This window comes from Eublepharis macularius, chromosome 5 (assembly GCF_028583425.1).
Source record: "Eublepharis macularius isolate TG4126 chromosome 5, MPM_Emac_v1.0, whole genome shotgun sequence".
NCBI classification, from domain to species: Eukaryota; Metazoa; Chordata; class Lepidosauria; order Squamata; family Eublepharidae; genus Eublepharis; species Eublepharis macularius.
This window is the reverse complement of record NC_072794.1, coordinates 157,612,810-157,634,407: the sequence shown is the minus strand read 5'-3', so window position 1 is coordinate 157,634,407 and position 21,598 is coordinate 157,612,810. Positions and strand designations below refer to the sequence as shown.

The window sequence follows — 21,598 nt, the reverse complement described above, 5'->3', positions numbered from 1 at the left end:
GTACTTAAAGAAAGAAAAAATATTGAAGAGGCTGAAATAAATGGAGGTTTGGTCTCCATGCTACAGGAAACAAGGTGAGATTTTGTTTCAAGTTCAAGTTTTGTTTCAAGTTTTGTTTCAAGGTTCTCATTCAAGCTAAATAGTTGAGGAATTCCTAGAAGCAAAAAATATTGCCCATGTGAATGGTAACATTTCTTAATAGGCTTCTCAATTGCCTGCTGGTAGCAGGCAATCTACAGGGGATTTGCCCCGTTGCCAGCTGATTGCTGACAAATGGTGGGAGATGGCAAATCCCCAGAAATGTCCCACCACTGACAGGCAACCCAAGAAAGCGAGCACTGTGCATGCTCCTAGCAGGGCACGACAATGTCACTTCCCAAAGTAATGTCATGCCCCAAACAGCCAGAATTAACCCTGTGCAAAGCGTAAGAGCATGTCCATGGCCAGCATGATGACATCACTTCCTGGAAGTGATGCATGATGAGACTACACCAGGTAAGTCCCTGGTTCTTCCCTCCCACCATGTCGTATAGGGTCCTGGGAACTCTTTTTCTTAAGAAGGGGGGATTCTGGACTTTCTGGCAGTCACAGAAAACATTAATGCTGGTGCTAAAGCTTTTCTGTATCTGTCATCTGCCTCCCACCAGCAGACTAGAAAGACGTTTTGGTGGTGTACCATTATTGTTTTTGTGTAGTGTTTTACTCATGTGCATAGGCACTCTGCACAAAAAGAATCTTGATACAATTGTATGGACAGTGATTTAATAATCTGGGTTTATATACCACTCTTCTAGACAGATTAGTGCTCCATTCAGAGCGCTGAACAAAGTCTGTGTTATTATTATTATCCCCACAGCACAGCTGAGGAGCTGAGCTGAGAGAAGTGACTTACAACACCTCTTGCAGAGTTCATGGCCGTTGCAGGATTTGAACCGGTAGAGTACTGATTCATAACCCAAGCACTTAACCTCTGATTTCTTATTTGCACTGCTTTGTTGATCTCTATATCCGCAGTAATGTTGGGAGAGGGGGGGACATACAGAGAACCAAGTTTAAATCTGTACTCTGCCTTGGGTTTGTCACCCTCTCTCAGCCTAACCTACCTCATAGGGTTGTTGTGAGGATAAAATGGAAGAGGTGAAATAAATGCTGTCACCAAATTTGGTTCTCCATTGGGAAGAAAAATGGGGTACCAATAATAAATAAATAAAAATGAACATGAGCTGAAGGAATCAAAAGCTGTAGCAAATGGATGGAGAATTCTTAATGCGAGGATCCGTTTCAGTAACAAGATCAGATAATTTAGAACTCAGAAATTTGAAGGACAATTTTGGAAGCATCCTTAGTTGTGCTCTGGAAATATTTCTGCTCCCATTAGACTCCCTAGATGTTGTCTAGAACCAGCTGTCTCGCTACAGTGGATACCTTCTTGGAAGCCTAAGGGCTGCTGAAGAAATTCGGCATGAAGTGGAATAAAATTACAAGACCTGGGCTGAAACTGTCAATGAACTTTGCCTAAAGGGAGTTTCAAAGCAGAGTTGGCATCTGATGAATAAATACACACGCTCTCTTAAAAACAAATAAATGCTATAGAATAGACAGTGGACTGTGAGGATTTGCAGCAAAAAGAAATCTCTCACCCCTTGTCCCTCACTTCCTCCTAGGGTTGCCAGCTCCAAGTTGGGAAATTCCTGGAGATCTGGGGGGGTGAAACATGGAGAAAGTGGGGTTTGGGGACGGAAAAGACCTTGGCATGGCATAATTCCATAGAGTCCACCCCCCTCCCAGTAGCCATTTTCTCCAGGTGAATTGATCTCTGTGGCCTGGAGGCCAGTTGTAATTCCGGGAGATCTCCAGCCACTACCTGGAGGCTGGCAACCCTACTTCCTCCCCTCGTGTTCTGGGTGGGTTTCCCAAGGCTTTCAATTTCTGCAAATTCTACAGAGTTATTTATTTCCTGGCTTTCTCCCCAGTGGGGCCTCACAGTGGCTGACGACATAATTCTTCTCCATTTTATTCTCACAACTACTATTCTGTGAGGTACGTTAGGCTGGGGGGTGGGGGAAGAGGGATGGAGAAAGAGAAGGAGGGAAAGAGAGAGTGTGTGTGACTGGACCAAGGTCAACAAACATCCATGGCAGAGTGGGGAATTAAATTTGGGTATTCTAGTTCAACACTCTAACTGCTACTCCACATGGATTTGCAATATAAGAAGTATGCAGCAGCTTCCGTTAACCTTTATGGGAGGAGCCATGGCTCAGTGGTTGAGCACATATTTTGTTACAGGCCCCAAACAGCTCCTCAGAATCTCCCATTAAAGGATTTTAGTTAACAGGTGTTGAGGAAAAGACCTTCTCTGCCTGATATCCTAGAGAACCACAGCTGGTCCGAATAGTGTAAGAGGGGCCACTGATTTGAAAGTATGAGGCAGCTCTGGACATTCAAGATTTATAAATAAACAGCACAGATTTCTCTAATGGAGAACGAAGAAAAACTCTCTCAGGGGCAAAATGGCAGAATACTGCACTTGGCCTCTTCTGTGTTGTGCAATAAACGAGCAAGAGACCAATTTATTTATTTCATTTATACCCCACCTTTCTCCTCAGGGGGGACCTGAAGCAGCTTGCATCAGTCTCCTCCATTTTATCCTCACAACAACCCTGCGAAGTATGTACGACTGAGTGTGTGTGACAGGTCCAAGGCAACTCAGTCAGATTCCATGGTAGATCCTAGTCTCACATTTTTAACCACTCCACCACAGAGAATGGTGGTTAAGCTTTGGATTCCCTATTGCACCATGGACACAGATGTGAGAGAATGCATTTGATGGAACGACCTTTTGCTTCTGTTCAGAGTGGAAGTGGAACCAGAAAACGACTGGAAATTGAGGCCAGGCATGCAGAAAACCTCACCAGCTCCTGATTAATTGTGCCAATGTCCCCATCCTTTGTCACATTTGCCTCTAGATAGATCTCATTTAGACCACTGAATAATAAGTCTTTATGTGACCATCAATTTCATTAATAGCGAGGAGGCATTGTTAGAGGAAGTAATTGAGAGCACTCCATGACAGGCACCTTCCAGCCAGTCTCTGGAAAGTGCAAAGCAGAGCCCCATCTATAATGGGTGTGGGTGGCATTGTTGGGATATCTATGTGGGCGCCAACAGATTGCTTCTCGAGAGCAACGCTAGCATCAGTCACCCACTCTGACATGGGGCTGAGAATTATATGGCAATTTGCATTTTTGTTTCGACAACCTATAAAATTTAAGTGAGTGATATAGCACATGCTCTCAGGCCATTTGTTTCCCTTATAATAATAACTTTGTAATAATTTGCTTTTGCAAGTGCTGTGTTTAAAACAAACAACCTAATACCAGTGATTTCATTTCATCATAAAAAGACAGGTAAATGAAATAATGGCTTCAGATTACTGCAGAGGTCGAACTTCTACGGAAACAGGATTTTTAAAGGGTTGGTTAAATACTAGCATTTTAAATAGCTGTTGTGGGGGGAGAAAGCCCTTTTACTTCTCATCTTGAAATAAACGGTAAGACAAAGATGAATGGTTAAATGTTGACAGCTTAAACACAGACTCATTAGTAGAAGTGATACAAAAACATTCTTTTCAATGGTTAAAACAGAGCAAAAAGGAGTTTAATAATCTGAAATACGATGTGTTGCTAAATATGGGTGTTGGGTAACTACTGACTACTAGAGTTGGGAGTGCACCAGAAAAGTTTCAGCTGCATTATATCTCAAAAACAAAATTGGATGTGTTACTTCCTTAGGACCAAATTAAACATTGCAATTCCTACCATATAGTGCCTGCAAGGAAGTGACATGTTTGGATTACGACCACAGCATGGGTAGGAAAAAGGGCTTCAGTCTTCCTCCCCATTCCACTTTCCAGATCCAAAATGGCCCTGGGAGCATTTTTACCTCATTGCGGGATGGTACTTATACTTTTTAATTTAAAAGTTTTTTTATTGGATGAGGCAATATACAATAATTGATTAATACATTAATCTTATCCTAATTAACCCTTCAACTTAGATATATATCCCACCCCCCTCCCCTTTTCTTTGTTGACTTCCAACAACACTCAAACCCCCCGTTTATTCATAGATATTATTATTACATTGCATTGCTATTACTCTTACCCTGATAAAGATCTTAATATATTTTTCTTTCGTTAAAGTCTTTTTATATAAAATTTAAAATCCCTCCAAAGACCACAATTGTCCTTTAACATCGCATTTCTTTTCTAAATATTTCTTAAGCTTCTTCCAATCTTCCAAAAAAGTATCTGGATCTTGCTCATTTAAATTTCTCGTTATTTTATCCATTTCGGCCATGTACAACAGTTTCCTTGTCCATTCTTCAACATTCGGTATTTCTTCTTTTTTCCAATATTGAGCATATAAAATTCTTGCTGCTACTAACATATAATATAACGTCTTATCATTTCTATTGACCTCTTCTAAGTGTAAAGATAGTAATAGCATTTGAGGATTTTTAGCAACATTATATTGTAATATCAAAGACATTTCAGCACATATTTTAGACCAGAAGTCTCTAGCCTTTTGGCAAGTCCACCACATATGAAACAGAGAGCCTTCATGCTCCTTACATTTCCAACATTTGTTTGATAACTGTTTGTTAGCTATGGCTAATTTTTTCGGTGTTAAGTACCATCTATACATCATTTTATATCCATTCTCTTTAATGCTGGTACAAGTTGATATTTTTAAGGTATTTTTCCATAATTGTTCCCATGCTTCCATGGCTATTTCCTTGTTACAATTTATAGCCCACTTTACCATTTGAACTTTAACTGTTTCATCTTCTGTGAACCACTTCAATAACAGCTTATACATTTTGGGTATTACCTTAGTATTATCTCCCAATAATATCTCTTCCAAGTCTGAGTTTTTGGTTCTATAACCTACCTTCCTTTGATCTGAGTCAAATAAGTCTTTTATTTGTCTATATTGTAACCAACCATATTTGAATGGCAAATCCTCATTTCGCTTAAGTTTCAACTCGTCATTTTCTAATATTGTTAATTCTTTGAGGGTAAGCCATTCTTTCCCCTGATATTCCAAGTTTGGGTTGACTACTTCAGCTGGTATAATCCAAAGTGGTGTCTTTTCTTCTTTAAATTTCTTATCTTTGAGCCAGGTTAACAGTAAATTTCTTCTTAGGTAGTGGTGCTGAAACATTGCATCCATTTTGTAGTTTTCATACCACATGTACGCATGCCATCCAAATATTTTGTTATAGCCTTCTAGTGTTAGTAACTTATGATTGGTCAAAGTCACCTATTCTCTAATCCACACCAAACATATCACTTCATGATAGAGTCTTAGATCAGGTAACTGCATTCCTCCTCTTTCTTTAACATCACAAAGAACTTTCATCTTTACTCTTGGCTTCTTTCCTGCCCAGACAAACTCAGATATTTTCCTCTGCCATTTTTCAAACTGCTTTTTATCTTTCACTATTGGTATTGTTTGCATTAAAAACATCATTCTAGGCAACACATTCATTTTAATTGTAGCAATTCAACCTAACCACGACAAATTTAATTTATTCCATTTTATCATATCTCTTTCAATTTGAGTCCAGAGCTTTTTGTAATTATTCTTGAATAAGTCTATATTCTTAGCTGTCAACTCTATCCCCAAATATTTAGTTCTGTGTACCACTTCGCAATTTGTTAATTCATTCAGTTCCTGCTGCTGCTTTTTGGTCATGTTTTTTGTTATTATTTTTGACTTCTTTTTATTTATATAAAAGCCTGCCAAATCTCCAAACTCTTTTATTTTATCCAACAATCTTGGCAGGGTTTGTAAAGGATCTTCCACTATAAACATCACATCATCTGCAAATGCTCTCAATTTGTAGGGAGATCCATTTATTTTTAATCCTTTTATATTATCATCTTCTCTGATCCTCCTCAATAGAACTTCCAAGACCATCACAAACAAAAGCGGCGATAGTGGACATCCTTGTCTAGTTCCTTTCCTTATTTCAAACTTCTCTGTTAGGTCATAGTTGACACAAATTGTCGCTCTTTGTAGTTTATAAATTGTTTTGACTGCTTCTATAAATTCATTACCTAAATCCATCTTTTCCATAGTCGCAAACATAAAGCCCCAGTTCAAATTGTCAAAGGCCTTCTCTGCATCCGCAAAGAAAAGGTCAACTTCTTTATCAGGTCGTTTGTCATAATATTCAATGGCATCTATCACCACTCTCAGGTTATCTTTTAGTTGTCTATTTGGTAGAAATCCAGCCTGATCTTCCTCTATAAAGTCCATTAACCATATTTTGAGTCTATCTGCTAGTATTCTTGCCATTATCTTGTAATCGTTGTTTATAAGCAATATAGGTCTATAATTTTTTACATCTGTCAAATCTTGACTCTCTTTTGGGATCAGAGCGATAGTTGCTTCATTCCACGTATCTGGGAGGCTGGGATGGTACTTATACTGATGGGCTACATGCACAAAGGGATGGCACAACCATTGAGGCAGACCTGGCCCCCACCTCAAGCGCTGAGGTGCTAAAGGGGGTGCTGGGTGCCAGGGGCGGGGGAACGCATCATGGAGCTGGCATGCCTGGGCCACAGCTGCTTCAGCTCGCCAGCCCCATGCTGCCACCGCCAACACATGCCCCCGGCCGGGCGCAGCAGCCATGGGCCAGGCACCGCAGGCATCCGGGACAGCATGTGGAACCTCCCCAGCCTCCGCATGCCATCCCAGCCACCCACCGGCCAATGGGGCCAGCACACACAGTGACGTCATCATGCAGTCTTGGGGGTGCACGGCGCCACCCCTGCAAGCATAGTTCGAATGCAGCAAAAAGTTCCCCCAGAATTAGATTTGCCAACCTCCAGGTGGTGGCTGGGGGTCTCCTGGAATTACAACTGATCTCCTGTCAATGGAGTTCAGTTCCCCTGGAGAAAATGGTTGCTTGAGAAGGTGGATTGTGTGGCATTATAGGCAGCTGAGGTCCCTCCCCTCTCCAAACCCCGCCCTCCCTAAGCTCCATTCTCCATATTTCTAGGAATTTCCTTCTCCCAGGCTGGCAACCCTACCCAGAATGAAAGACCCCTTATTATATTACCCTTTTCACACCACTTTACTCAGTTTTTCTCCTGTTTTCTATCACTTCTCAGCATTGGTTTTCAGGACTTTAAAAAAAAAAAAGAATTATTTTTGATGGTGACATGATCCAGTCATTGAAGAACATGTAGCTAGTGAGAAATCATAGCATCACATAGACAACCAGCTAAGCCTACCTGATAATACTGCAAAGGCAACTTAGAGTGCAGCAGCCAGGGAGGAGAGAAAGATTGTTCCCGCCCTCATTTTGGAATGTGACAAATTAAGGGGAACAGATCATTCCATTTCCACCTTTTTTCTATCAAGGCACTGAGATGTGGGAGAAGGTGCAACTGTGCACCTTCTCCCTTTGGAACGATGAAGTTAACCCAGCGTTAAACTGGAGATATACCAAATCTGTTCTCCTGACGCTAAGCTCGTCAGGAAGAGATCCAGGCTATGAATACACCTGCCACCCCAAACCACTGGTCCTCCCAAAAGGCTGCAGAATCAAACCAGTCCATTATAGTTTATATATAAGTTCCACCCAGAACTAGCTGGCATGCCTGTCATAACAGCATTCAGTGGGCAATCTTGGAACATGGCAGAAAGAAATGCTCACTCTAGAGTGGAAAACAGCCCCCTACAAGGTTGAGCACGCCGCCGCCCCCCTCAGTGTCCATTGATGTCATATTTTGGGGGGGGGGGGAGATTAAAAATAAAAAGCTTATTGAGGAAGAGGAGCAACCAATAGACACGCAAGTAGGCATGACGACAACTGTGTGCATCCTTTCAAATCAGGCTTGAGCTAGTTTGCTAGGGAAGGGAAAACATGGCCGACTGAAGAGAGGAGTGGGCAGAGGAGACAAGTCTGTGGGCTGGAGAAGGAGCAACAGGGACTGACCTAGTGTCCAAAGCTGGAGCTGCTGTGATAGCCTTCCTTCCAGCTTGCAAGGACCCAACTGGCAGGGAGACAACGCCGTTGCCCAGGTAGTGCAGCAAAAAAGAGAGACAGATGCACTGTAATGATTTGAAGTTAAGTGTGTGTGTCTCTTTAAATGTTTGGTGTGTTACAGAAGAAGAATGGAGGAGTGAAAGAGAGGGAGGAGTGAGTGAGGTGATTGGTTGATGACTGAGAGGAGTAGCTGAGAAGTGTGTGTGGAGAGAGGCACTTAGCTGTGTGAGTCAGACTCAGGAGGAGTTAACAGTCAAGCTGTCAGCAGTTAAGAGAGTGTCTTCCAATTTGAATCCATTATAGTGCTGTGAAAGACTCTAGGGAGAAAATAAAATACTCAGAGAGGGTATATTGAGGACTAAAGAGAGTCAGATCTTGATACTTCCAGAGTATTCGTGGGAGAGTGAGATGAATAAGCTGACAGAAACCTGTGTGAAAGAAGAGTGAATTGATTTTGATACCTGTCAGAAGAGTAACATACCCAACTTTAATTTCTGAAGAAAAATTCTCCAACAAGCTGAAACTAATACGCTTCATGTACTAATAAAGGTTTATTTGGGTTTTTTTTTTGTTCACCCCAGAGTTATATGTGATTTTTATATACCAATCTCATCCTCAGGGCTCCCACGAAGGAGCCATAACGCCACATAAAATATTTTCTCCTCCTCAGGATGTTTGATATCCCACCTCTACCACCACTTGTTACGGCCCTTTCTTTCTCTGGGGTAGATTCTGCCTTCAATCTTTCTCTTACACCCTCTGGGTAGATTGCTGCCACCAGGAATTATATTCCAAGATATTTTATTTAAATTTCCCCTTTAGTAATGTACCCAAGCGCCAGGCTCCTTCTTGGTACTATGTGGTCCTGAGGATAGGAATGGGATATAGGAATGACATATACTCTGGGGTATATTAAAAAAACAAAGTAAACTTTTCTTTTTATAAGAAGCATATCAGTTTCATATTATTTCTTAAGCTTGATCGTTTCAAAGAGTGTTACTGGTTCTTAAAGTTTCCTTTCATAGACACAGGCACACAGATCTTCTCTCAGGCTTCACACACAGTTTGCCTGCTTCAAATAGAGTGAATATATAGTCTCACAGACACACACAATTCAGGCTTCCACACAGGTTGCTTTTCTCTCAAAAATAACATGGACCCCCTCAAGCTGCACACAGCTGCCCTCTCTTGCCCTGACTGACTCTTTTCTCTCCCTCAGTAACTAAAAACTGCATTCCCTCCACCCACACTCTCAGTCATCAACCAATCATCTCACTCACTCATCCATCTCTTTCACACCCACACTTCATCTGTACCACAACAAGCATTGAAAGACACACACACACTTAAAATCGTTACACTTGGCCACATTATTCAGGGGAAACTTAAATTAACCAGATTGGAACTTAATTCCTGGCGGCAGCATTACCTACCCAGAGGGTGAACTGATAAGAGAGTTTAAGGCATCAAATCTAATTACACGATAGAGACTGGTGGCATGAACGCTACCCCTTCTCTCCAACAGAGTGAAACATTTCCAAAACCTATAATAATAATATTCGATAATAACATTCGATTTATATACCGCTCATTAGGATGACTTAACACCCACTCAGAGCGGTTTACAAAGTATGTCATTATTGGTTGTTGTGGGTTTTCCGGGCTGTATTGCCGTGGTCTTGGCATTGTAGTTCCTGACGTTTCACCAGCAGCTGTGGCTGGCATCCAAGATATTTTATTTAAATTTCCCCTTTAGTAATGTGCCCAAGCGTCAGCCCGGAAAACCCACAACAACCATCGTTCTCCGGCCGTGAAAGCCTTCGACAATATGTCATTGTTATCCCCACAACAAAACATCCTGTGAGGTGGGTGGGGCTGAGAGAGCTCCAGAGAGCCGTGACTAGCCCAAGGTCACCCAGCTGGCTTCAAGTGGAGGAGTGGGGAATCAAACCCGGCTCTCCAGTTTAGAGTCCCACGCTCTTAACCACTACAGCAAACTGGGGAGATGCTAGTGTCTTTCCCTCGCAAGGACCCAATTGGCAGGGAGACAATGACATGGCCCAGATAGCACAAAAAGAAAAAGATGCACTTATGTATATTGTGTAGATTCCTCTTTCCCATCAAATGAGGGGATGCTATAACATAACATAAGGGCTCTCTTTGGGTCTGATTGGTAGACAATGCTGATTAGGAAAACAAGATGCAGCCACCAGCCTGTTTGCCTGTTTGCTGCTGCTGCTGTGTGGTGAGAACCAAAACAAAACACGCAAACTTTTTAGTGGGAGGTTGTCATTATAACTTGGTTTCCCTGATTTGGTTCACTGTTTCAGAAGCAACTTTAACAAAATGAAACAGCGATTTCTGTGTGTATTTCTAGTTCATTTTATTTCATTTTGAACACCCCTAGTGCACCTGCATTCCAGCATCTGTTCAAAGGGTAATTGTCTCATGATATGGACAGATTTTAATCCCTCATGAGCAGCATTCACCAGTGCACAAAAAAAAACAAAATAAAGGCTTGATGGCATTTTTTTAGCAGTATATTTGAGCCATCGTTGCTTAGGTGTTAGTTATGCTGAGAAAGAATGATGTCCCTTTTTAAACTCTTTGTTCCTAAAAGAAAAATTCTCATGCTGTGCCCAAGAGCCTACTGTTCGATCCGGCAAGTTGCTGATGGCAGCAGTTCCAGAAAGTCACAGCATGGGGCCAGCAAGGTTGCTAAGCACATCAGGATGCTAAGCTGACAAGCCAGACTTTTGACAGAGGAGGAATTAGAATGGGAGAAAAAGGACTTCCAGAAAGGCTGTAGTGAATATTGAAGTTGCAAAGGTATAGAAAGCTCTGGTCCACTCGTGCATGTGGGTTACTTGGTTCCTATCCATTTAACAACCAACAATTGAATGTGTACACGTGTCTCCACTCAAAAACATTCTATTTAAAAAGATCTGAGGAGATGAGGAAGATCTCTGTGAGGTTTCATAGCTGTGAATAGGGCCAGCTCTAAAATGAGGTACAGCAAGGCAGTAGCCTTTGGCAGATTATGGAGGGCATCAGTTTCCACTCCCTTCGCTGTCAACACTCTCACCCAGTGCTTTTTTTCTGGGAAAAGAGGTGGTGGAACTCACTGGGTACCATACGCGTGCGCGCAAAGTGATGTCATTATGCAGGCCATGGCCGCATGGTAGTGCTCCTCTGCTCCACAGGGGGCCTGATTCAGGCCCAAATCAGCCTGGAACATGATGCTGCTGTGCAGGAGAGCACTCCCTTGCCTGGCAGTGGCCCAATCCTGTCTGTTTCAGGCTCAAATTGGGTCAAAATGGGCCCCAAATGACCAAAATGGCCCGAAATCAGCCTGCAACATGCCATTACCACGTGGGGGAATGCTCCTCCCGGCAGCAGCCCAATCCTGGCCATTTCAGGCCCGATCCTGGTCATTTGGGGGCTGAATTGGGCTAAAAAGGGCCCCAAATGCCTGAAACGGGCACAAATTGGCCTAGATTGGGCCACTGCCATGCAGGGGAACCCTCCCCCACCTGGCAGCAGCCCGGCCCTGGCCATTTTGGACCTGATCCTGGCCACTTTGGACTCAAATTGGGCCAAAACAGACCAAAAATGGCTGAAATGGGCCCGAATTGGCCTGAAATGGGCCACTGACATGTGAAGGAACCCTCCCCCACACAGCAGTGGCCCAATCCTGGCCATTTTGGGCCCAAATACCCTCTGGCCACGTGGGTATTTTAAGAGATGCCGGAGTGCCATTCCACGACGTTCCAGCTGGAAAAAAAGCTCTGCCCTCACCCCTCAATGGAGCAGCAGAAACAAAATGGGAGACTTGGTGTTTCCTGATGCTGTGTGACATTCTAGAAATTCACCAAATCTTTATGGTATAAACCATAGAGACTAGGGAAATACCTAGAGCATCATATAATGCAATGATGCCACTTCCAGGGGGAAATTCAGAAGTGATGCCAGAGCTTTTCATGCTGCGGATTTGCACAGTTGCGTTGCCCCCCACAATGCTCTCAGAGTTAGCAAACCCATTTGTCTCCAACACTGTTCCTTTTGCTCTCCCACTTACTCTGGCCATTTTCACACAGCCATGTACCCGGAAGATCGTGCAAAACTCACGGCATAAAAGCGTCTTCCTAGCGCGATTTCCCGGCACAATAAAGGGGATCGTGCTGGGAGATCGTGCTAGGAAGACACTTCATGCTGTGAGTTTGCACAGTCTCCCAAGGCGCATGTGAAAATGGCTTCTGTCCCTCCCCTCTGCCAAGTTCTGGATTAGCTAACATTCTCTTGTCATTCCCCAAATGTCTTGAAAACACAGTGCAGCAAGATGCAAGGAAGTCCCATTTAGCTCAGTGGGGTTTACTTCTGAGTAAACATGTGTAGGACCAGTCTGTCAGTATGCAAGCATTTTTTTCACTTAAACCTCTCCTGGAAGCAGATCGGAATGCCACCCTTTTAAATGTAATTAGGGAACAACTGTTTAAAACATCAAAACAATAAATATGCAGATAGTTCCAAGATCCTTCCTGGGCTGCCACTAACCTTCTTGCATGTACCTGAGTCTAGTTTCCAAATGGCCCTTCAGCAGTGGTGTATCTGGAAATGTGCATCACAGTGCCTGAGATATGAGAAGAGTGGGAGGGGCTGACATGCTATTCTGCCAAGCAGTCACCCGAAGAGAGGAAGACCTGAGTTTTTCTTGTCATTATTCTATAGCACCAACAGTATACATGGCACTTAACATGTGAAATATTTCTGCTTCGAGAAACTACAACCTAAAAATAGACGGGTGAGGGGAGGGACACAATAGTAGGAAGGAAGAAACAGAACAGTAGGGTAAATGAAGGATGGATATGAGAAAATTCAGTTAACACATACTTATGCTTTATTTCAGGGCAAAGGGTTAAGCTACAGACTTCACAGGAAATGTGGGCTATGGCAGCCCTTCAAGTATCTGAAGAGCATGACAGTGTAGTGCCTTCGCTCTTCTCTAGACTAAAACATACCCAGTTCCTTCTGTCATTCCTCACTGAACTTTTCTGATGCATTTATTGCTCTTCAGAAACAAAGACTTGGGAAATTCAGAATTCCAAAGTCCAGGGAGAATTGGATGAGAAGAAACTTCAGATTGAAACAGCCTGCAAACCCTTGGAAAACAGAGGGATGCTGCTCATCCCAGAAATCTTTTCTGTCATATTGAGCTAACCTAGAGTTCATCCCAGACTTTATCTCAAGTTAGCAAAGGAATGGAACAGATTGCACTCATCGAAGGAAAAGGGGGGCAGGGAGAGTGAGAAGTAACCATTTAAATCCCAGGAAGCTCACAAAGAAATATACGGTTTATACCCCTGACTTGTTTCCAACCCGCCTCTACAAAGATGACATACCACTTTAATGGCATTACTGAGATCGGAGCCAAGGTGAGAACACATTAATCAAGAAGCTTTCACGTCTTTAGATCAGCTGTCAAGCCACAGTAACACATTTTAGAGTTTTCTCCTAATGTGCAACGTGATGTCATTGTTGGGTCGTTATCAAAATAAAAGCCACAATGCTGGTGTGAGAACTGAAGATGGGATGTTGTCACCATCCTGGAGGGCTGAGAAGGAAATTGGAAACACTGGGAAATTGTTAGATTAAGATAGTTATTATGAAGGCTAATGGCTCACACATAGCCTGCTGTTACATATGTGGTGGGGTGCTACTTTCTCTCCCTCACTACACACAGAAGCTGAAACATGTTCTAGGTGTATTAGTGGCTATACAAACATATGCTCTAACTGTCCATATGTAGCAGGCACATGCTCTACTTTCTGTTTATGTCTCTGTACACGAGACGCCTCGGTGCATGTTTGTCAGGTGTAGGGAATGCAATGTTACCCAGGAAGCATGATTTTAAAAGACAGATCTGGAGGAGATCTCTCCTCAGAGGGTTTCAGAGGGGTAGCCTTTCTAAAAGCAACCTCAATTTAGAGTCTATATATATATATATATATATATATATATATATATACGAGATGCCTTGGCGCATATTCATCAAGTATAGTGAGACACAAGGTTAGCTGGGGAGCTTAGTTTAAAGAGACAAAGTCCGCTGAGATCGCTCCTCAGAGGGTTTGTTAATTTCATCTTCACCTCCCGGAAGGCTCTGTCAATTTCACCTCTCCAGGCTAAAACTCTGTGGGATCATAACCAGAAGGCAGCGAGGAATGGAAATGGGTTGGAGCTGCCTTCCAGGGCCAGGCTTGGACCTAGAGTGGTTATAATGGGCTGAAGTTTTCCTTCTGGCATTTCACAGCCCCTTCACACAGCAACAGTGTATAGCAAAGCCTTTGCCCTGCCGCTGGCTCTGTCTTTTTAAACTACCCTTCCTGGCTAACAGTGCATCTCCCGACACATGTTCTTCACATGTCAGATGTCTCGTGTAGAGAGACTCAGGACCCAGAGGAGTTAGCCATGTTAGTCTGTAGTAGCAAAATGGCAAAGAGTCCAGTAGCACCTTTAAGACTAACCAACGTTACTGTAGCATAAGCTTTCGAGAACCACAATTCTCTTCGTCAGATGCATCTGTGGTTCTCGAAAGTTTATGCTACAGTAACGTTGGTTAGTCTTAAAGGTGCTACTGGACTCTTTGCCATTTTTCAGGACCCAGTGTACTGGTTGGAGTGTCAGAAGAGGACTAGTGAGTCCCAGGTCCAATTCTTTGCCCGGCTTCAATGGACTTGCGCAGTTGATCTCTCTCTCTCTCTCTCTCTCAGGAAGTACTTCCAGACAGGTATCTTGCAGCAAAAATAAATAAAATAAATATTTTTTTTTTAAAAAAAGGAATCTCAGGACACTTTGAAGACTAACAAGTTTTTCACCTAGAAGAAATTTTTGTGGACTGAGTTCATAACTCTCCAGTCCCTTTTCTTTGGTGAACTTATATGTGCTTATACTACTGCCTGCACATTTCAGCTTGGAAATAATCCTGTTGGCAGCTCTCTCTCCCACCTTCTCACTAAAAACAAGAACCGTTACTGCTGTTCCTAGTTCACTTGCAGTAATGGGCAGCCGAGTGCACACCATCCACGGCTTCTCTTATTAAGAATCCCAACCCTGGCTGCAGGAGTTCACTCAAGATAAGGCATCAATTAATTCTTGTTGTTTTTATGTAGAGCAATCAGTCTGTTGCCTTGCCTACCAGACTCATACTCTCTCTCTCTCTCTTTTGTACCTTTTTTCATGGGCAGATTTAGGAGAGGCAATTCAGGGACACAGTGGAAATTGCTCCTCTGCAGCTCCACCGGGAAATCCATGGCTCCTTATTAAGCAAGTTCTCTGTCCTTACCAGTTTAGTGTCCCAGCAGCTTTATTGACAAGATGTTCAGTAGGATGGTGGTGATAACGACCCTCTATTTACATAGCATTCTATTCATGTATCGTTTTGGGTGGGTAGCTGTGTTTGTCTACAATAGAAGAGAAAGACTTGAGTCCAGTAGCACCTTGAAGTATCTGAAGAAGGGAACTTTGATTCTCGAACACTTACTTGGGCTTTAAGATGCACATGGACTAAAATCTTGCTCTATTAGAGTGGTGGTGGAGAGTGCCCTCCAGTCATAGCTGACTATGGCGACCCCTGGAGGGGTTTCCATGGCAAGAGACTAACAGAGATGGCTTGCCATTGCCTGCCCCTGCCACCCTGGCTTTTGTTGGAGGTCTCCCATCCAATTATTAACCAAGGCTGACCCTGCATAGCTTCTGTGATCTGACAAGATCAGGCTCACCTGGGCTAACCAGGTCAAGGTGTTCTATTAGAGTAGTGGATGCTTTACAGCAAGAAAAACAAGAGTGGACCCTGCCTGGAGGAGCTTACAATCAAAGCTTCAACAGTGGGGGACACAACAGGACACCTGCCCTAGAACAGCTAATGCTCCCTAGCCAAACTGGCCTGAGGAAAATTGCTTCCTAACCCCAAGGTGGCGATTGGCCTTATCCTGGGCATGTAAGAAGGGGCCACGAGAACTAAGCACTGATGCAACCCTTCCTGCCCTCCCTCTCATGATCTGCCCAGGTTCACAGACTCAGCATGGCTGTCAGATGGCCATCTAGCCTCCTCTTAAAAACCTCCAAAGAAGGAGAACCCACCACCTCCTGAGGAAGCCTGTTCCACTGAGGGACCGCTCTGCCAGGAAGCTCTTCCTAATGTTTAGCCAAATACTCTTTTGACTTAATTTCAGCCTATTGCTTCTGGTCCGACCTTCTGGGGCGATAGAAAAACAACTCCGCGCCATCCTCTATATGACAGCCCTTCAGGTACTTGAAGATCGTTATCCTATCACCTCTCCGTCGTCTCCTCTCCAAGCTAAACGTTCTAAGCTCCTTCAACTTTTCCTGCCCTCTATTTTATCCTCAAAAATACCCTATGAGGTAGGTTACGCTGAAGGAATGGGACTGGCCCAACGTCACTCAGCAAGCTTCCATGGCAGAGTGGGGATTCAAACCGGTTTCCCCCAGATCCCAGTCTGACATTCTAACCACTACACAACACTGCCTTTCTATTCCACTACTCCACACACACAAGAGAAAAAGGCAGCCCGACCAGCTCATCTGCCTAATGGGAGGCATGAGCCACGGTGCTCCTTGCAGGGGAGGCCACCGATTCAAAGAGACGACTACCCTGGAAGCCGTCCAGGACGCAGTTCTCTGCTAGAGAGCCAGCCGGGAAGGGGCCAGTGGCCAAAATCATTTTGGCGCCTGCTTTCTTCCAGAAAGGGAGACAAATGCATCTCCCAGAAAGCCATCTGCTCTGTGTTGTCCCTGTCATTCTTGCCAGCAGGAGCCCTTGTCTGCCAGACATATGGCCGATACTTATTTTTATGTTCAATTAAAAAGAAGCAACATTCCAGCTCCTGTGTCATTATGTGGCTACTCGGCTGCACGGAAGAATTCAGAGTTTTTGCCAGATGGCCCAAATTCCCTGCCTGAGCCTGGACGTCACTATACGTTTCAGTATTTACTCTTCTGCTAGAGGAATTGATATCCTGACACTCGTTGCTGGGAATAGCAGTCTGTATCAGTGGTGAAGAAGGCCAGGTATTTCTTCAGCCCATGCAACTCATTCACAGCCAAGAAACAGCATGGTTCAGAAAGCTGCTGCTGTTGTTGTTTTTAATTCCCAGTAAGTGAAAGAGTCAATCTGCCCCAGAATGAGACTTACTCCTAAGGAAGTGTATATCAATGGCAGACTTTGATCCCCAACCTATGTCCTAAAAGGTAGCAAAATTTATGCCAGCATGAGCTTCTGGGATAGAATCATAGAGTTGGAAGGGGCCATACAGACCATCTAGTCCAATCCCCTGCCCAGTGCAGGATCAGCCTAGAGCATCTCTGACAAATATTCATCCAGCTCTTCTTGAAAACTGTCAGTGAAGGGGAGCTCACCACCTCCCTAAGCAGCTGATTCCACCTTTGAACTACTCTGACTGTGAGTGGGACCACAAGTGACGCCTGACACAGGTTGGACACTAGTCAGCTTCCCTCAAGTTTTGATGGGAAATGTAGGCATCCTGGTCTTGCAGCTTGACTCTCTGACTGCTGTCCAATGGACTTTTCAACTGTCACTTGTCCAACATTCCACCAAGCTGCCTACATTTCCCATCAAAACTTGAGGGAAGCTGGCAAGTGTCCAACCTGTGTCAGGCGTCACTTGTGGTCCCGCTCTGTGAAAAAGTTCTTCCTAATATCCAGCCGGTACCTTTGTGCATGTAATTTAAGCCCATTGTTTCAGGTTTAAATTACATGCACAAAGGTACCGGCTGGATATTAGGAAGAATTTTTTCACAGTCAGAGTAGTTCAAATTTTGGGGACGGTGGCGTTTGCAGAAGGATTAGGGAGGGACCTCAGTAGGGTATAATGCCATAGAGTCCACCCTCCAAAGCAGCCATTTTCTTTAGGCGAACTGATCTCTGTAGTCCAGAGATCAGTTATAGTTCGGGAAGACTGTCACGTCCCACCTGGAGTTTGGTAACCTTATGCATAGAGTGTCCATCCATTGGACACATGATGCTGGGATAAATTTTGCTAGCCTTTAAGGTGTCACTGGACATATGTTTAATTTTGCTATGACAAACTAACATGGCTGCTTCTCTGAATGTATTGACCTATATCCTGATTCACACATTCATAATGCACTTGTGCAGCGCAACCATGTTGTTGCAGTTATATGGAAGAAGTAACAGTGAGCGGGCCAATCTACTCCCCCCTTGTAGCAAGGTTCTGCTCATGTGCAGAAAAGTTATGCGCAGGGTACTTAGTGTGCGCACGCATGGGCATGGGGTGTTTATTCATTTAAATGTGTGTCTTCATTTATTACACTTACTACATTTCTATGCTGTCTTTCCACCCCGTTCAGGGTCCCCAAGATGGTGAACATTAAAACAAAACAATAAACATTTGAGACATTAAAAAACATTTAAAGTACCGATACATATGTAAAATATTTAAAACAAACAAAAATAATATAACACATGAAAATATAAGCATGTTGCCTGCCATATCCTTGGCCGGGAAGACGTGTGAAAACAGCCAGAGGGAACCAAAAGCAAACAAAGTTCCCAAAGAACTCCAGCAAGAGACAAGCTGTCATTCCTCATGATACAGTTCACGAGTTTCTGTTCTCAAGCTTGGCACAACGATCAGCGCTTAAATCAGCGCTCAAAATCATTTCACTAATGGAGCTATAATGTCCCTGAGCTCCAAGATCTGGCTATGTTCCCAACATTAGCTATGGGGACATAAAAACTGCTTTTCTGGATCAAACCTGAGATGACCTGTTCCAGATTTCAGACCTGTTCCAGGTGAAAATCACCAATCAGGAAGAAATGAACAAACACTATATTTACAGACTTAATTTTTTTAGTTGCTATGCTATCCATTCATAAATAAACAATTTACAATAAATAACAATAAATATCAATAAATAATTTGCAACAAATAGTTCACCATAAATAACACACAATCCAAGTTGATGGCCGTATACATTAAAAGAGAAGCCCGACATCTCAGGAAAGCAACCAAAATAAATATTTTAAAAAACATTCAAATTTTGCAAGAAAAAGGTCTGAATACAGATTTGAAATTTGCATTTGTGCCATGACATTTTCCCAGCAAAATCTATAATCTGATTGCTTCTGACGTATTGGAACATCTTGACTGATTTCACTGCCCACAGACATGATATGTGAAACAACAGAACGGGCAGCTGTCAAATATTATATGCCGTGGTATGCCATCTATCAAATGCTAGGTTAGCACATGACTGTCAGGCTATGGATGACAGGATACAGCAGACAGATGTCAGGGCCACTGCATCAAGACACAGGTTCCTGGTTAAATGACTTCTTATTCAGAAATAAGATCATTTCCATATACAGGTCCACAGCTTACTTAGAAACAAGAAAGCTTCTAAGCAGTACAGCTTTCTTGAGAGGAATAGAGGCCAGGGCTGGATCTAGGTTGCCCGGCACCCGGGACAACCCAAGTCTGGCTGCTCTTGTGTGCGTGCTGTGCTGTGTGTGTGGCAGGCAAATGGTGCGGTCGGCCTCCCAGACCTCTGTGCCACTCGCTTGCCCAGCAGGACAGAGAGCGCGGCAAGCCAGCTGCCCCTTCAACCAGGCAGGCGAATGGCACGGAGGGCTGGGAGGCTGCCCGTGCTATTCGCCTGCCCCGCAGGACAGGGAATGTGTGGCAAGCTGGCCGCCCCCTCGGCAGGGCAGGCAAGTGGCGCAGGCAGCCTCCTAGCCCTCCATGCTATTCGCCTGCCCGGCTGAGGGGGCGGCCAGCTTGCCAACCACTCCCTGTCCTGCTGGGCAGGCAAATGGCACAGGCAGCCACTCAGCCGCCCGCGCTGCCGCCGGCGTGCTCGCAGCAGCTGGCAGCTGCACCCGGTGCCCCCTCTTTGGCAGCACCGAAGGCAGACTACCCCCCCTGCCCCCCTCGATCCAGCCCTGATAGAGGCTTGAGGAAAGTACAGGTCTAAATACTCAAACGTTTCCCTCCTCCCTAACCCACCAGTTTTGAGCAGGAAGAAGTCTGGGAAACTTTTGCTGGAGTTTATACATCAGCTAGACAAGACCGAGAGAAACAGTAACATTTCAGACACCCCAAGGTCATTTTGGTGAGCTTCAAAGAAACAGATTACCCAGCTGTGTCCTCAGGCTGGGAGAGGGAGAAACGAAAGTGATGCACATAGTGTTTGCAATATGAAATCAAAACACAGTAACACACAGTAACACAGTATTAGCAATTAGCATCCCCTAGAACAATGACATGGATGTAGGGGCTACAGACATGACAACGCCCACAATCAAATGCTGCAAGATATAAAACACTGAAATAGAAGAAGAAGAAAAGCCAAAGATCAAACAAAATCTCTCAGGAATTCAAATACAAAAAACAAACATTCTAAAAATATCCAAGTATACAGAGAATACTCAGTTTCAAAATTCACAATGGGAAGATGGAGAGAATTCTAGCTTGATGGACCCATTTCCTAAATTTTCCTAACAACCAGCATTCAAACTGACAGGAGTGGGTATATTTACATCTTCATCCTGCCCCTCCACAAAGGAATTCTCTCTCCACCATTTTTATTTTTTATTAATTGATTTAAATATTTGTATCCCAATTTTCTGTGTGGCTCAAGGTGGCTTACAAGTTACAATTAAAACATCACAATCTAAAACCAATGAAATAAATCTATAGATAATCCTGCTTCCTACAAAAGTTGACTAAAGTTTATAACCCATTAAAAGCTCCAGAAAATAAAATGACCTTGCAGAACCCCCTGAAGATTTAAAATATGTTAAACACTGACCTATCTTTTGAGGTATGTTAAATAAGAAAGAATGAGAGATACTGATGCAATATTACCCTGCAAGCTTCATTGGCCATGGAAGTTCACTGGTTGATCTTGGGCCATTCACACATTCTCAGTTTAACTTACCTCACAGGGTTGTTGTGGTACAGATAAACTAGAGTGGGGAATGATATAAGATGCTTTAAGTTTTCAGTGTGGAGAATGGCAGGGATATAAATGAAGTAAATAAATATAGCTGAAGATGGGGGGGGTAGGAAAAAGGTAGGTTGGTGGGTGGCTGTGAAGGAAGCAGGAAAAGGTGAGGAGACGGGGGTTGCCAGGGGGAGGAAAAGAGGAAATAGTGTGGGGAGGGGATACACAGGAATTTAGGCTTGCCATTCCCTTGGTGGGGTGGGGGATCCCCCCCAGCCTCTTCCCCCCATTGCTTCTTTCCTGGATGGGGGGGGGGGAGAAAGGTGCAAAGATGCCATGCAGGGGGTGAAGCATGCTCCCATTTGCTCCGGAGTGCCCCCACACTCACCCACATCACACCAGGAATAATGTCCTTCCTGGTGTGACGCAGAAGCAATGGGCCATGCCCAGGGCCAATTGAGTGAAAACTGGCCCCAAACTTAGTGTTGGGGCTGATTTTTCACTCAATTGGCTTCCAGAACAACTTA

General features: G+C 43.8%; 1 protein-coding gene across 1 annotated transcript in view; it reads right to left on the bottom strand.

Annotated features, from left to right (window-relative positions):
* The window catches only part of PHACTR3 (phosphatase and actin regulator 3), a 316,486-nt gene that overhangs the window by 143,507 nt on the left and 151,381 nt on the right, over window positions 1–21,598 (bottom strand). The gene's annotated exons all lie outside the window — the stretch shown is intronic.